This window comes from Brachyhypopomus gauderio, chromosome 13 (assembly GCF_052324685.1).
Source record: "Brachyhypopomus gauderio isolate BG-103 chromosome 13, BGAUD_0.2, whole genome shotgun sequence".
Taxonomy (NCBI): Eukaryota; Metazoa; Chordata; class Actinopteri; order Gymnotiformes; family Hypopomidae; genus Brachyhypopomus; species Brachyhypopomus gauderio.
The window spans coordinates 15642589-15660281 of record NC_135223.1 but is presented as its reverse complement, the minus strand read 5'-3'; the positions used below and the strand labels follow the sequence as shown (position 1 = coordinate 15660281).

Below are 17693 nucleotides of genomic sequence, written 5' to 3'. Positions count from 1 at the left end.
GGTTATTAAAGAATTCTGTATATGCAAACATGAAACCAACTTTTCCACAGTTTTGATAGGTTTTCAATTTAATTTTTGGTTTTTCACTTTATGGAATTAATTACCAGGTGCATGTCTTAACATCTGGAGAATACTGCATACCAAAAATCAAGTGTTCTTTTGTCCACCCATATTTAAAACACACCATTCACCAAATTATACACTTGGTTGACAGAAAACCTGGGTTAAATGTCAAAAAGTTAACTTTGTATGTGTTCAATTTAGAAGGAAAACCTAGATTTATTTTTCAAAAAAAAGAAAAAAATCTCAGGCTTTATGAAGCCGAATATGGTCCTTCGTATCATGTGTATTTTGAACCGTATCTATCAGTACGTTTCTGCTCTAAAAAAGGAAATTCAAGCCATCATAAATCCCATCTATATAGTCATGTTAGTGGCATAATTGTTTTAGAATAAACTTCTGAATTATACTAATGGAATATCATGGAACCTTTTGGGACGTCATGTGCACTCAGGGCCAGCACCAGAACATATACAGTGAGGGGGCGAACGCAAGTTGTTGAGCGTAGGTGCGTGTACGATTGTCGAGCGGCCGAGGGGGCACCATGTAGCGATTGTTGTAAAATAAATGGGTCTTATTTTTTACATTGAGGGGGCGGGACACCTCACCTGAGGGGGCAACGCCCCCATTCACCCCCCCGTGGCACCAGCCCTGTGTGCACTTGTACATACCTGCAGGGGTGTAGTAACCTTTTCAGAATTGGGGGTGTGCTGGGAAATCAGCGTTTAAAATTTGACAAAAGTGTAGGGGTGGATTCGCGTTTTAACAAAATTGTGGGTATTCCTTCCTTCTCTGCATTAGAACTTCCAACCCCCAGTGAAATCTTCTACAAAATTCCCCAACTTCAGGTTGATTAAATTTTTCATAAATTGATGCAGCACAGTAATGAAATCTTCCACAGAAAGACACTACTTCAGAACCATATAGTCCGACGCCTGCCATCATTAGTTAAGAATGCTGTACACCATTTTCTCTACAATTGCCAGAGGCTTTTCTTTAGCTCAAGCAAGAAATTTCACAGGAGTGGGTGGGAGATAGATGGATTGTAACATGGGTTTAGACCAGCACACCAAATGTTGGAGAAAGGACAGTGACCAGCAGTTCCTCAAAACCATTTATTCAGAAACCATTTCTTGGGCAGATGTGATGTTGCTCAGGCCCATTAACTCTTGCATGGACCCAGGCCAGTTCGAGAGGTGCCGAAGATGGGAGCTGGAAGATTAGGGAAAGTTGATGGCACAGCAAGAACTGCATCCTTTATATTCAGACCCTGAATCAAGAAGGTTATTCGTGAGCCATTTAAATTCAAAGGAAAACCAAAAAAAGGGGCTGCCACACTACTAGAGGAAAGAAGCCTGAACTACACAGGTTCTTCTGTACCAATTGGAGCACTCCAGTGGTTACTTACCCTTCTAGCTTGTACTTTCCTTCTCATTAAGTGTCTCCTCTAAGCCTGAACCAAAATCCATATCATGGATTAGCAGCTTCACATTGTTGATGGGTTCTCCAAGAACACCTGGACAGATACCACACTTCAGCCACAATATGGAGAACTAGATCCAACCATGGATCACGCATACACACAACCCCAAAATGAAAGGAACATAGTCTTGGCCTAAAACGTCATGTACACACAAACCTTGTTCAGCTCTGATCACTCGCGTTAATAGCAGGCCTGCTTCACTTGGCTGTCGACGCTCACGAGGAGATGCAAGAGCTACAACATCAGAGGTTTGTTAAACTGAGAACGTCCAACACACCTTCAAAAGAAATACAAAATAACTACAAACAAAGCAAAACTTACCGAGACAAAGGATAGCGATCAGAACACTGACAACGAGAAGTCTTTGAACACCCATTATACTATCTTACCTAAAAACAATACGACCGTATACTATTTTGACGCTTGGACTGGGCTTTAAATAATGCAGATCAACTCGCGACCCGGCGCCTGTTTCACCTGGACTTCATTAACAGCAATTAGTGATGACTAATTACGTGTGACAATCCGCTAATCTGCGTGTTTTGTCTTGACTCGTTGCACAATGTCCCGGAAATCACAGGTAAGGTTCAGCGATAGTTATTCGTTCGAGTAATTCGATAATCCTGTTGCATCCCGACTGTTTCCCACTCAACGGTCATTCTTAGTATTTGATAGAAATCCTGACTGTTATTTTAGTTCAACAGTTAGTGTAGCTGAGTTTCAGAGCTGTTAATTGTGTAATTTGGAAAATGCTACATCACTAAAGTTTCTCATTTAATAGCATAGAGTACTCTTGCTGTCTTCAGACGCCGACTGAAGACCCACCTCTTTCAAGTGCACTTTGCATAATTATGCTTTGTCTATTGTACTTTATCGTCTCTTTCCTCAGGTATTGTGCATAATTGGGTTATAGGAATTGTTTACTGTCTTTTTCCTCAGGGGATGTGTATATTCAGGTATAATTGTTAGGTATCATTTGACTTTCGTCTAGTGGTTTTTTCCAGCTTAGAGTACCTTGTGTTCAGGACTATCTATTCTACCTTGGAGATTCCAAGCAACTACATAGCACTTTTGTAAGTCGCTCTGGATAAGAGCGTCTGGTAAATGCCATAAATGTAATGTAAATGTACTCTGCCACTACATGGTGGTTTAGCTTTCATAAGTTTTCTGGCAAAAATTCAGGAATGTTTTGAATTTTAAACTTCTGAATCGTTTAAAAGCTTCTGAAATTCTTAGACAAACACTCACCACCACAAATAAATAAGAGGTAGAAATACCCATATAAGATTTGTAGGTTTTTATTTAGGATGTACTTTGTGTAATAGAACTTGTTTGGTGGTCTTATGATGGACAGTTTAAAAGCTATTGAAATAATAAGACAACAACTGACCACCACAAATTGGTGCAAGATGGAAATACCCATATAAAAGTTGTAATTTATGTAGGATGCACTTTGTGTAATGGTATTTGTGATTTACTGTCTGTGATCCTCAGTCAGAACACTGACATTTAATTCACTCCGTTATCTGTGTGTTTGCTCCTCAGTTAGAACCTCTCTCTCTCTAACGCTCTCCCTGTACTTTTACACTTCCCCTAGTTCCAGTCTACTGTGCCTCCTCTCCTGATCAGGAGAACACAAATCTTCATTCTGTATTTAACTACATATATTATCATTAAACTTTGGAACCCTTTCCTGACACCTGTGTGTTGTGAATCTGTACTCCCAGCGCTGGGCTACAGAACTCTGAGGCCTGTACAAATTTATAATCCTGTCTATGAACTCTGATGGTTTTGATCCATGTCTGAAAGATGACTCCAAAAGAAGTAATCTCAGAAATGAGTATGCATAGTTTGGCACTGTTGCTGATACATCCTTATGGTTAAAGAAATAATTCTGTATATGCAAACATGAAACCAACTTTACCAGTTTTGATAGGTTTTCAAATTTATCTTTATTTTTTGGTTTTTCACTTTATGAAATTACCAGGTGCATGTCTTTAGCATCTGGAGAATACTGCATACCAAAAATCAATTGTATTATTTTGTCCACCCATGTTTAAACAACATTCACCAAATTATACACTTGGTTGACACAGAAAACCTAGGTTAAATGTCAAAGTTAACTTTGTATCTGTTCAATTTAGAAGGAAAACGGATTAATAAAAAAAAATAAATAAAAGAATTTCAGGCTTTATGAAGCCGCTTATGATCCTTCATATCATGTGTATTTTGAACCGTATCTATCAGAACGTTTCTGCTCTAAAAAAAAAAAAATTCAATCCATCAAATCCCATCTATATAGTCATTTGTTAGTTGCATAACTGCTTTAGATTAAACTTTTGAATTATACTAATGGAATACCATGGAACCTTTTGGGACGTCATGTGCACTTGTACATACCTGCAGGGGTGTAGAAACCTTTTCAAAATTGGGGGTGTGCTGGGAAATCAGCTTTAAAATTTGACAAAAGTGTAGGGGTGGAATCGCGTTTGAACAAAATCGTGGGTATTCCTTCCTTCTCTGCATTAGACCTTCCAACCCCCAGTGAAATCTTCTACAAAATTCCCCAACTTCAGGTTGATTAAATTTTTCATAAATTGATGCAGCACAGTAATGAAATCTTCCACAGAAAGACACTACTTCAGATCCATATAGTCCGACATCTGTCATTAGTTAAGAACACTGTACACCATTTTCTCTACAACTGCCAGAGGCTATTCTTTAGATCAAGCAAGAAATTTCACAGGAGTGGGTGGGATATAGATGGATTGTAACATGGGTTTAGACCAGCACAACACCAAATGTTGGAGAAAGGACAGTGACCAGCAGTTCCTCAAAACCATTTATTCAGAAACCATTTCCTGGGCAGATGTGACATTGCTCAGGCTCATTAACTCTTGCATGGACCCAGGCCAGTTCGAGAGGTGCCGAAGATGGGAGCTGGAAGATTAGGGAAAGTTGATGGCACAGCAAGAACTGCATCCTTTATAATCAGACCCTGAAACCAGAAGGTTACTCGTGAGCCATTTAAATTCAAAGGGAAACCAAAAAAGGGGCTGCCACACTACTAGAGGAAAGAAGAAGCCTGAACTACACAGGTTCTCCAATACCAATTGGATCACTCCAGTGGTTACTTACCCTTCTAGCTTGTACTTTCCTTCTCATTAAGTGTCTCCTCTAAGCCTGAACCAAAACCCATATCATGGATTAGCAGCTCCACATAGTTGGGTTCTCCAAGAACACCTGGACAGATACCACACTTCAGCCACAATATGGAGAACTAGATCCAACCATGGACACAAGGACCACGCATACACACATCCCCAAAATGAAAAACATAGTCTTGGCCTAAAACGTCATGTACACACAAACCTTGTTCAGCTCTGATCACTCGCGGTAATAGCAGGCCTGCTTCACTTGGCTGTCGACGCTCACGTGGAGATGCAAGAGCTACGACATCGTCAGAGGTTCATTAGACTGAGAACGTCAACACACCTTCAAATAAGATACAAAATAACTACAAACAAAGCGAAACTTACCGAGACAAAGGATAGCAATCAGAACACTGACACCGAGAAGTCTTTGAGCACCCATTATACTATCTTACCCAAAAACAATACGACCGTATACTATTTTGACGCTTGGACTGGGCTTTATAATGCAAATCAACTCGCGACTAGACGCCTGTTTCACCTGGACTTCATTAACAGCAATTAGTGATGACTAATTACGTGTGACAATCCGCTAATCTGCGTATTGTGTCATGAGTCCGTTGCACAATGTCCCAGAAATCACAGGAAAGGTTCAGCGATAGTTATTCGTTCGAGTAATTCAATAATCTTGCTACATCCCAACTGTTTCCCGCTTAATGGTCACTCTTAGTATTTGATAGAAATCTTGACTGTTATTTTAGTTCCGAAGTTAGCGTAGCTGAGTTTCAGAGCTGTTAATTGTGTAATTTGGAAAATGCTACATCACTAAAGTTTCTCATTTAATAGCATAGAGTACTCTGCCACTACATGGTGGTTTAGCTTTCATAAGTTTTCTGGCAAAAAATTCAGGAAGGTTTTGAATTTTAAACTTCTGAACCATTTAAAAGCTTCTGAAATTCTTAGACAAACACTCACCACCACAAATAAATAAGAGGTAGAAATACTCATATAAGAGTTGTAGGTTTTTATTTAGGATGCACTTTGTGTAATAGAACTTGTTTGTTGGTCTTATGATGGACAGTTTAAAAGCTATTAAAATAAGACAACAACTGACCACCCCAAATTAGTGCAAGATGGAAATACCCATATAAAAGTTGTAATTTGTTATTTAGGATGCACTTTGTGTAATGATATTTGTGATTTACTGTCTGTGACCCTCAGTCAGAACACTGACATTTAATTCACTCCGTTATCTGTGTGTTTGCTCCTCAGTTAGAACCTCTCTCTCTCTACCGCTCTTTCTGTACTTTTACACTTCCCCTAGTTCCAGTCTACTGTGCCTCCTCTCCTGATAAGAACACAAATCATACATGTTTTATTATTCTTACCCAATTGGGTTGACACATCTTCACTCTGTATTTAACTACATAATCAAATCGTATCATCGTATAGTATCATTAAACTTTGGAACTCTTTCCTGACACCTGTGTGTTGTGAATCTGTACTCCCTGCGCTGGGCTACAGAACTCTGAGGGCTGTACGAATTTATAATCCTATGAACTCTGATGGTTTTGATCCATGTCTGAAATATAACTCCAAAGACGTACTCAGAAATAAGAATCTGCAGTTTGGCACTGTTGCTGATACATCCTTATGGTTATTAAAGAATTCTGTATATGCAAACATGAAACCAACTTTTCCACAGTTTTGATAGGTTTTCAATTTTATTTTTTGGTTTTTCACTTTATGGAATTACCAGGTGCATGTCTTTAGCATCTGGAGAATACTGCATACCAAAAATCAATTGTATTATTTTGTCCACCCATATTTAAACAACATTCACCAAATTATACACTTGGTTGACACAGAAAACCTAGGTTAAATGTCAGTTAACTTTGTATCTGTTCAATTTAGAAGGAAACCCTAGATTTATTTTTTCAAAAAAAAAAAAAAAAAAAATGAATCTCAGGCTTTATGAAGCCGAATATCATGTGTATTTTTAACCGTATCTGTATCAGAACGTTTCTGCTCTAAAAAAAAAAAGGAAATTCAAGCCATCATAAACCCCATCTATATAGTCATTTGTTAGTGGCATAATTGTTTTAGATTAAACTTCTGAATTTTACTAATGGAATATCATGGAACCTTTTGGGACGTCATGTGCACTTATATATACCTGCAGGGGTGTAGTAATCATTTCAAATTTGAGGGTGTGCTGGGAAATCAGCGTTTAAATTTGACAAAAGTGTAGGGGTGGAATCACATTTGAACAAAATTGTGGGTATTCCTTCCTTCTCTGCATTAGAACTTCCAACCCCCAGTGAAATCTTCTACAAAACTCCCCAACTTCAGGTTGATTAAATTTTTCATAAATTGATGCAGCACAGTAATGAAATCTTCCACAGAAAGACACTACTTCAGAACCATATAGTCCAACGCCTGCCATCATTAGTTAAGAATGCTGTACACCATTTTCTCTACAACTGCCAGAGGCTTTTCTTTAGCTCAAGCAAGAAATTTCACAGGAGTGGGTGGGAGATAGATGAATTGTAACATGGGTTTAGACCAGCACAACACCAAATGTTGGAGAAAGGACAGTGACCAGCAGTTCCTCAAAACCATTTATTCAGAAACCATTTCTTGGGCAGATGTGACATTGCTCAGGCCCATTAACTCTTGCATGGACCCAGGCCAGTTCGAGAGGTGCCGAAGATGGGAGCTGGAAGATTAGGGAAAGTTGACGGCACAGCAAGAACTGCATCCTTTATATTCAGACCCTAAAACCAGAAGGTTACTCGTGAGCCATTTAAATTCAAAGGGAAACCAAAAAAAGGGGCTGCCACACTACTAGAGGAAAGAAGCCTGAACTACACAGGTTCTCCAGTACCAATTGGAGCACTCCAGTGGTTACTTACCCTTCTAGCTTGTACTTTCCTTCTCATTAAGTGTCTCCTCCAAGCCTGAACCAAAATCCATATCATGGATTAGCAGCTTCACATCGTTGATGGGTTCTCCAAGAACACCTGGACAGATACCACACTTCAGCCACAATATGGAGAACTAGATCCAACCATGGACCACGCATACACAACCCCAAAATGAAAGGAACATAGTCTTGGCCTAAAACTTCATGTACACACAAACCTTGTTCAGCTCTGATCACTCGCGGTAATAGCAGGCCTGCTTTACTTGGCTGTCGACGCTCACGAGGAGATGCAAGAGCTACAACATCAGAGGTTTGTTAAACTGAGAACGTCCAACACACCTTCAAACGAAATACAAAATAACTACAAACAAAGCAAAACTTACCGAGACAAAGGATAGCGATCAGAACACTGACAACGAGAAGTCTTTGAACACCCATTATACTATCTTACCCAAAAACAATACAACCGTATACTATTTTGACGCTTGGACTGGGCTTTAAATAATGCAGATCTACTCGCGACCCGGCGCCTGTTTCACCTGGACTTCATTAACAGCAATTAGTGATGACTAATTACGTGTGACAATCCGCTAATCTGCGTGTTTTGTCTTGACTCGTTGCACAATGTCCCGGAAATCACAGGTAAGGTTCAGCGATAGTTATTCGTTCGAGTAATTCGATAATCCTGTCGCATCCCGACTGTTTCCCACTCAACGGTCATTCTTAGTATTTGATAGAAATCCTGACTGTTATTTTAGTTCAACAGTTAGTGTAGCTGAGTTTCAGAGCTGTTAATTGTGTAATTTGGAAAATGCTACATCACTAAAGTTTCTCATTTAATAGCATATAGTACTCTGCCACTACATGGTGGTTTAGCTTTCATAAGTTTTCTGGCAAAAATTCAGGAATGTTTTGAATTTTAAACTTCTGAATCGTTTAAAAGCTTCTGAAATTCTTAGACAAACACTCACCACCACAAATAAATAAGAGGTAGAAATATCCATATAAGATTTGTAGGTTTTTATTTAGGATGTACTTTGTGTAATAGAACTTGGTTGGTGGTCTTATGATGGACAGTTTAAAAGCTATTGTAATAAGAACAACTGACCACCACAAATTGGTGCAAGATGGAAATACCCATATAAAAGTTGTAATTTGTTATGTAGGATGCACTTTGTGTAATGGTATTTGTGATTTACTGTCTGTGATCCTCAGTCAGAACACTGACATTTAATTCACTCCGTTATCTGTGTGTTTGCTCCTCAGTTAGAACCTCTCTCTCTACCGCTCTCCCTGTACTTTTACACTTCCCCTAGTTCCAGTCTACTGTGCCTCCTCTCCTGATCAGGAGAACACAAATCATACATATGTTTTATTATTCTTACCCAATTGGGTTGACATCTTCATTCTGTATTTAACTACATATATTATCATTAAACTTTGGAACCCTTTCCTGACACCTGTGTGTTGTGAATCTGTACTCCCAGCGCTGGGCTACAGAACTCTGAGGCCTGTACAAATTTATAATCCTGTCTATGAACTCTGATGGTTTTGATCCATGTCTGAAAGATGACTCCAAAAGAAGTAATCTCAGAAATGAGTATGCATAGTTTGGCACTGTTGCTGATACATCCTTATGGTTAAAGAAATAATTCTGTATATGCAAACATGAAACCAACTTTACCAGTTTTGATAGGTTTTCAAATTTATCTTTATTTTTTGGTTTTTCACTTTATGAAATTACCAGGTGCATGTCTTTAGCATCTGGAGAATACTGCATACCAAAAATCAATTGTATTATTTTGTCCACCCATGTTTAAACAACATTCACCAAATTATACACTTGGTTGACACAGAAAACCTAGGTTAAATGTCAAAGTTAACTTTGTATCTGTTCAATTTAGAAGGAAAACGGATTAATAAAAAAAAATAAATAAAAGAATTTCAGGCTTTATGAAGCCGCTTATGATCCTTCATATCATGTGTATTTTGAACCGTATCAGAACGTTTCTGCTCTAAAAAAAAAAAATTCAATCCATCAAATCCCATCTATATAGTCATTTGTTAGTGGCATAACTGCTTTAAATTAAACTTTTGAATTATACTAATGGAATACCATGGAACCTTTTGGGACGTCATGTGCACTTGTACATACCTGCAGGGGTGTAGAAACCTTTTCAAAATTGGGGGTGTGCTGGGAAATCAGCTTTAAAATTTGACAAAAGTGTAGGGGTGGAATCGCGTTTGAACAAAATCGTGGGTATTCCTTCCTTCTCTGCATTAGACCTTCCAACCCCCAGTGAAATCTTCTACAAAATTCCCCAACTTCAGGTTGATTAAATTTTTCATAAATTGATGCAGCACAGTAATGAAATCTTCCACAGAAAGACACTACTTCAGATCCATATAGTCCGACATCTGTCATTAGTTAAGAACGCTGTACACCATTTTCTCTACAACTGCCAGAGGCTATTCTTTAGATCAAGCAAGAAATTTCACAGGAGTGGGTGGGATATAGATGGATTGTAACATGGGTTTAGACCAGCACAACACCAAATGTTGGAGAAAGGACAGTGACCAGCAGTTCCTCAAAACCATTTATTCAGAAACCATTTCCTGGGCAGATGTGACATTGCTTAGGCTCATTAACTCTTGCATGGACCCAGGCCAGTTCGAGAGGTGCCGAAGATGGGAGCTGGAAGATTAGGGAAAGTTGATGGCACAGCAAGAACTGCATCCTTTATATTCAGACCCTAAAACCAGAAGGTTACTCGTGAGCCATTTAAATTCAAAGGGAAACCAAAAAAGGGGCTGCCACACTACTAGAGGAAAGAAGAAGCCTGAACTACACAGGTTCTCCAGTACCAATTGGATCACTCCAGTGGTTACTTACCCTTCTAGCTCGTACTTTCCTTCTCCTTAAGTGTCTCCTCCAAGCCTGAACCAAAATCCATATCATGGATTAGCAGCTTCACATCGTTGATGGGTTCTCCAAGAACACCTGGACAGATACCACACTTCAGCCACAATATGGAGAACTAGATCCAACCATGGACACAAGGACCACGCATACACACAAATCCCCAAAATGAAAAACATCGTCTTGGCCTAAAACGTCATGTACACACAAACCTTGTTCAGCTCTGATCACTCGCGGTAATAGCAGGCCTGCTTCACTTGGCTGTCGACGCTCACGTGGAGATGCAAGAGCTACGACATCGTCAGAAGTTCGTTAGACTGAGAACGTCCAACACATCTTCAAATGAGATACAAAATAACTACAAACAAAGCGAAACTCACCGAGACAAAGGATAGCAATCAGAACACTGACACCGAGAAGTCTTTGAGCACCCATTATACTATCTTACCCAAAAACAATACAACCGTATACTATTTTGACGCTTGGACTGGGCTTTAAATAATGCAAATCAACTCGGGACTAGGCGCCTGTTTCACCTGGACTTCATTAACAGCAATTAGTGATGACTAATTACGTGTGACAATCCGCTAATCTGGGCATTTTGTCTTGACTTGTTACACAATGTCCCGGAAATCACAGGAAAGGTTCAGCTATAGTTATTCGTTCGAGTAATTCAATAATACTGCTACATCCCGACTGTTTCCCGCTCAACAGTCACTCTTAGTATTTGATAGAAATCCTGTTATTTTAGTTCAGCAGTTAGCGTAGCTGAGTTTCAGAGCTGTTAATTTTGTAATACGAAAATGTCACATTACTAAAGTTTCTCATTTAATAGCACAGAGTACTCTGCCACTACATGGTGGTTTAGCTTTCATAAGGTTTCTGGCAAACATTTCAGAAAGGTATTGGTTTTTAAACTTCTGAACCGTTTACAGTTTTTCTCAATTGCCAAGACACATTTCCTGAAACCATGCATCTATTTCTCCAAACTGTAAACACAAAACCCAGTTCACACACTAAATTCACAAAACCTTTGACTCTTCCTGCAGAACCAAACTATTGCCTCAAAACAGTTCAAGCAGTGCTCAAAATGAAACAATGTTGTAAAATCAGGCCTTGTGTCAATCAAAATAAAAACAGCAATGAACAGTCATTACACACAACACCTAAAAAGGAAAACACGATGATCAGATCTTGAAGCTGGAAAAATTATATATATATATATATATATATATATATATATATATATATATATATATACATACAAAGAAATACATTGCAACATGTGTACAGTGCATTCACCCCACATAGAGTTGTACAGAGTCATTGCGGTCAAAGGTACAGTTGCTTCATTTGCATTCTGTTGCGTTTTAGGACACGATCAGTGGTGGAAGGGCTGATATTGTTTATGCAGTCACAGTTGACATGGTCTTCAATGATTTTCTGCTGTATTTCACGCACTGTGATTGCATTGTTCTGATGGGCCATGTCAGCAATGAGGGTCTCTTGGTGTAAAAAAAACTCCAGAAGAATTTGGAATTCAGAATCCCAGAAGTCTGTTCTCCAAATCCCAGAAGTTCTTGCTCCAGGAAGGGGGTGAGACTTAGAGTATAAAAAACTAGAGTAGGCCATTTGTATTGTGCACACCAAATATGTAAGAGGGCAGGAGGTTTAATCCCATTGAGGATGCATAATTACATAAAGCATCCTTTGTTGCTACATCCATCCATCATCAAATGTCCACTATCATTTTACCATTAAACAAACATCTACAGCTATATGTATTGTATATCCCTTTGATGCGCAACATATGCATACCCCCTCTAACGCACAACATGGGTCAAAAATGACCCACATTCATATCCAGTGTCATATAATGCTGGTAGGGTTTTTCTGTGTTCCTGTCTTTTGAATCTATTCCTTTTATGATTGAATATTCCAAATATTCATTAAATATCTTGTTTTTGATCACTGCTGATAATTATTTTCATTTGTACTTTAATACTTATTGAACAAAAATAGTTTCTATAATAGTACATTGAATTTACACACATGGGTCAAAATTACCCCTTCATCCAAATGTGATATAAAATAAAGTAACATAATCCAATAATAACTAGTTTTAAGTAGTTACTTAAAACTAGTAGTGAGTGGGGACAAACATTCATTTGGTTTTTGCCACATATTTTTCATTTTATCACACACACACACATAATGTCAGGTTTTCAAAGTGACCACCCAAATGCAGACATCAAAGGCAGAGGAAATTTAAACAAAGCATCTTCAAAATAACCAATAAAGGGTATAGGCAAGATCCAAAAACAGAAAATGGAAGAACAAGACAAATAGGGAAAGCAGAACAGGACAACAAGACCTTAAGATTATGACTCTGACTATGATGACTATAAGATAAATACCGCAACACTTAGTGTGGAAGACTAATGATGCAACAAAGGCTGAACAGAAAACTGGACTTGAATACAAACACAGACAAGGGGATGAGGGACAGGTGAAAAGAGACGCTCGGGTGAGGACAGTGAGCAGAAAACAGGTGGGTGACAGGCAGATCGGTGCAGCCTCTGCAGTGTCGCGAACGCTGTTGTGAACCACAGTTGTGGTGAAGGGTTTTTAATGGTCTACATTCCAAGTCTCACCTATGGTCATACTGTAAGCTTTGGCTAGTATGAGATCATGAATACAATGAGACAAAGAATGAGACTGCGAATACAAGCAGCTGAAATGAGTTTCCTCTGCTGGGTGTTTGGGTCTCCCTTAGAGATAAGGTGAGGAGTACGGTCATCCGGGAGAGACTCGGAGTAGAGTCGCTGCTCCGTCTTGTAGAGAGGAGCCAGTTGAGGTGGTTCAGGCATCTGGTTCACCTGCCTGGCTGGCCTTTCTGTCTTTGGACCTTTTCCTCTTTCTGTCTTCAGGAAGAGGGCAGCGAGCGCACCTCTTCCTCTGTCGTTGGCCCTCCTTTGGGATGTCTTTTTGAGGATGGGTGGTGGCTGTGGTTTGTTTTTGTAACCCACATCTTCCCACTGCCTCAAGCACATGCTGTTGGAGTTTGGGTGAGCCCTCCATGTACCTCTTTATATGTGGCATGACAAGATTTTTGCTCAGTTCCTTGATAAATTGCAGCCATGCAGCGTTCACACCACCCATATCACCAGGGTGTTGTGCAGGTGAAGTTGGTGTAGACATTGAGGATGGAAACACCCACCATGTTGTACTAGAGAACCACAGGCCTCTTCGAGGTTCAACAGTTAGCTAGTAAATAATAATTACTTGTGACCTTCTTACAAGTAATGTACTCACTCTCAAGGTAACCTAAACCTAATGAAATATTACAGTATGTACAATTGTCTTTCCCAAAGATCATCAAAATATTTTCTAATGTTAGAACAATTGAAAAAACAATACTTGTGTGATGGGAGCTGTGGTGAGTTATGAAATGGTAAATGCATGTGGGTCGTTTGTGACCAATGTGTGTAAACTTGATGTAATACAAAAGGTGTGTTTTTTCTGAAAGTAAAAAAGGAAAATAACAATCAAGATTTGTTTTAAACAAAAACAAGATATTTACTGCAAACTTGGGATAGAAAATGATTAATGATTTATTAATTTAAAAGATATACCATAGAAACACTCAGCCAAATATGAAGTAACATAGAAAATGAATGCGGGTCATGTTAGACCCATGTTGCGCATTAGAGGGGTAGTGATACAAAAAGGGTTTTTATTCAAAAACTAAGAAATGAAAAAAATAATTAAGGATATATGATGATCAAAACAAGTTAATTGAGGAATACCTTGAAGGCTGAATGATTAAATTAATTTATTGCAAAGATATAGAAAATAAAAACTCAGCCGGGTCACTTTTGACCCATGTTGTGCATCAAAGGACACTGCTCAAAAAAATAAAGGGAACACTCAAATAACACATCCTAGATCTGAATGAATGAAATATTCTCATATTTGTTCTGTACAAAGTTGAATGTGCTGACAACAAAATCACACAAAAATCATCAATGGAAATCAAATTTATTAACCAATGGAGGCCTGGATTTGGAGCCACACACAAAATTAAAGTGGAAAAACACACTACAGGCTGATCCACCTTTGATGTAATGTCCTTAAAACAAGTCAAAATGAGGCTCAGTATTGTGTGTGGCCTCCACGTGCCTGTATGACCTCCCTACAACGCCTGGGCATGCTCCTGATGAGGTGGCGGATGGTCTCCTGAGGGATCTCCTTCCAGACCTGGACTAAAGCATCCACCAACTCCTGGACAGTCTGTGGTGCAACGTGACGTTGGTGGATGGAGCGAGACATGATGTCCCAGATGTGCTCAATCGGATTCAGGTCTGGGGAACGGGCGGGCCAGTCCATAGCTTCAATGCCTTCATCTTGCAGGAACTGCTGACACACTCCAGCCACATGAGGTCTAGCATTGTCCTGCATTAGGAGTAACCCAGGGCCAACCGCACCAGCATATGGTCTCACAAAGGGTCTGAAGATCTCATCTCGGTACCTAATGGCAGTCAGGCTACCTCTGGTGAGCACATGGAGGGCTGTGCGGCCCTCCAAAGAAATGCCACCCCACACCATTACTGACCCACTGCCAAACCGGTCATGCTGAAGGATGTTGCAGGCAGCAGATCGCTCTCCACGGCATCTCCAGACTCTGTCACGTCTGTCACGTGCTCAGTGTGAACCTGCTTTCATCTGTGAAGAGCACAAGGTGCCAGTGGCGAATTTGCCAATCCTGGTGTTCTCTGGCAAATGCCAAGCGTCCTGCACAGTGTTGGGCTGTGAGCACAACCCCCATCTGTGGACGTCGGGCCCTCATACCATCCTCATGGAGTCGGTTTCTAACCGTTTGTGCAGACATATGCACATTTGTGGCCTGCTGGAGGTCATTTTGCAGGGCTCTGGCAGTGCTCCTCCTGTTCCTTCTTGCACAAAGGCGGAGGTAGTGGTCCTTCTGCTGGGTTGTTGCCCTCCTACGGCCTCCTCCACATCTCCTGGTGTACTGGCCTGTCTCCTGGTAATGCCTCCAGCCTCTGGACCCTACGCTGACAGACACAGCAAACCTTCTTGCCACAGCTTGCATTGATGTGCCATCCTGGATGAGCTGCACTACCTGAGCCACTTGTGTGGTGTTACGGCCCTGCGTGCCTGTTGTTGTTGTTGTTGTTGTTGTTGTGTTTTTCTGCTGCTCCGCTGTCGTCCTCGGGATGCCGTCGCACCCTCTCGTCCCTAACTTCTTCGCCACGCCTTACCTCCGGATTCCCCAGGTGATTGGCGGACAAGACGTGACGTGTGCCATCAGCTTCGGATAAAGACCGCGCAGAGTCGGCAGGGACGAGGAGGGGAGAGTAGAGAGAGCGTGCATTGTTGCGATATTGTTGGTGTGCTGTGTATTCGAATTCTGTGTACCGATTTGATCTGGTTTGTCGATATTGATTCTGGTTTTGCCCCATTTCGGTTCTGGTTGTTGGTTAAACATTCATGTACATATATATATATATATATATATATATATATATATATATATATATATATATATATATATATATATATAGCTGTATAAAGCCCACGTCTTGTAATTATTGTACGTAACATTTGGTTTGGTTGTGGTTTGGGTGAGTAGGGAACACGACGCTCTTTTATTTGCAGTTTTGTGTTTATTTGTTGGTTGTTGAATTATTGTTTGTTATTTTGAGCACTGTCGGTTCCTGAGAAATCAACCCTCCACTGTATAAAATAAATGCACACATGTAAATACAACCCCGATTCACTTCCGCATATTTCTCTGAGTTCGTCTTCGTTGCTGTTATACCCCGTAGCCTAGACCGGGATGTAACAGTGGGTTGTAGAGTCCATCTCATGCTACCACGAGTGTGAAAGGACCACCAACATTCAAAAGTGACCAAAACATCAGCAAGAAAGCATAGGTACTGAGAAGTGGTCTGTGGTCCCCACCTGCAGATCCACTCCTTTATAGGGGGGGTCTTGCTAATTGCCTCTCATTTCTACCTGTTGTCTATTCCATTTGCACAACAGCAGGTGAAATTGATTCACAATCCGTGTTGCTTCCTAACTGAACAGGTTGGTTTCACAGAAGTGTGGTTGACTTGAAGTTATATTGTGTTGTTTAAGTGTTCCCTTTATTTTTTGAGCAGTGTATATATGGAGCATAGACCACTGGAATGTTTGTTATTCATGTGATTCTATTGTTTGAACTGGACTACTGTCTGACTGGATTGTGTTGGACGTGTGGCTTCTAATAAAGGAAGATGGCAATGGCAATCTGTTCCCTTTCCTATATGTTCTCACAGACATACCATCACAATAGCATGCCACCTCAGACTCAGGGTAATAGCTACATCAGATTTTACAGGTGCTGTGGCTTCAACATAGATGTCCTCCCCCCAACGTGGCAGTCTTGCAATTCTACAAAAGAACATGCCATTACAAAATATTACATGCAGCACTAAGACTACAAATATTTTAGGAAATTCATATAATGAAACATCTTTTTACAGATCTGTATTGAGTCATACTGTAAATATATACAAAATGAATAAAGCAATTACCTGGTGTCCTCTATGAATGTTCATATGTGTCTATGGTGGACACGGTGAATCCACTCGGGTTGGGCTGAACTCAAAGTCCTGCTTCCCTCATAGTCAATCCATGGACAAGAACGTGGTCAATGATGGTTGCCCATATTTCATCTGAAATTATCATTCTTTGTCTCATCCCTCCTCTTCTTCCTCCTCTTACCCTGCCTCTCTGACTGTTTCTATCCATAGTGAAACTTCTACAACCAGACCTCCTCCTGCTGGGTAATATTGGTTTCTTCAGATCATTTGTCATATGTGTGATCAATTTAGAGTGGCTGTGTTTCAGTTGTAAGACCAGCGCTTTATTTGAGTTTCACTTTTGCTACCTGTGCTTACCATTATGCAAACCAAGTGCATCACAGAGCAATATGTTTCATTGGGTGAAAATACATTTGCAAACTGTTTCTTAATAAGTGAAAGGTGCTTAAGGTTCTACCAAAAGGGTCAACCTGTTGTGACTAACTAGTTGAAATGTGCTTATGGTTTGCCAAATGGGTGACAATTTCAATAAATGGGTTTAGGA

At 40.0% G+C, this 17693-nt stretch overlaps 3 long non-coding RNA genes across 7 annotated transcripts; all 3 read right to left on the bottom strand.

Annotated features, from left to right (window-relative positions):
• Positions 1–1161: 1161 nt before the first annotated feature.
• On the bottom strand, positions 1162–2020 carry LOC143473669 (uncharacterized). 2 transcript variants are annotated; one of them, XR_013120602.1, is made up of 4 exons: positions 1865–2020; positions 1700–1777; positions 1469–1576; positions 1162–1272 (listed from the first exon to the last, which is right to left on the bottom strand). It is a non-coding gene; the product is annotated as an uncharacterized LOC143473669 (long non-coding RNA). The 2 variants fall into 2 exon arrangements; XR_013120601.1 differs by having other exon boundaries at positions 1162–1330; positions 1865–2019.
• A 2352-nt stretch (positions 2021–4372) lies between these two features.
• On the bottom strand, positions 4373–11074 carry LOC143474296 (uncharacterized). 3 transcript variants are annotated; one of them, XR_013120726.1, is made up of 4 exons: positions 10922–11074; positions 10754–10831; positions 10515–10622; positions 4373–4541 (listed from the first exon to the last, which is right to left on the bottom strand). It is a non-coding gene; the product is annotated as an uncharacterized LOC143474296 (long non-coding RNA). The 3 variants fall into 3 exon arrangements; XR_013120725.1 differs by lacking the exon at positions 4373–4541 and adding an exon at positions 10206–10374; XR_013120727.1 differs by lacking the exon at positions 4373–4541 and adding an exon at positions 10206–10316.
• LOC143474297 (uncharacterized) lies at positions 7304–8154 on the bottom strand. 2 transcript variants are annotated; one of them, XR_013120729.1, is made up of 4 exons: positions 8005–8154; positions 7840–7917; positions 7611–7718; positions 7304–7414 (listed from the first exon to the last, which is right to left on the bottom strand). It is a non-coding gene; the product is annotated as an uncharacterized LOC143474297 (long non-coding RNA). The 2 variants fall into 2 exon arrangements; XR_013120728.1 differs by having other exon boundaries at positions 7304–7472; positions 8005–8153.
• Positions 11075–17693: the final 6619 nt, after the last annotated feature.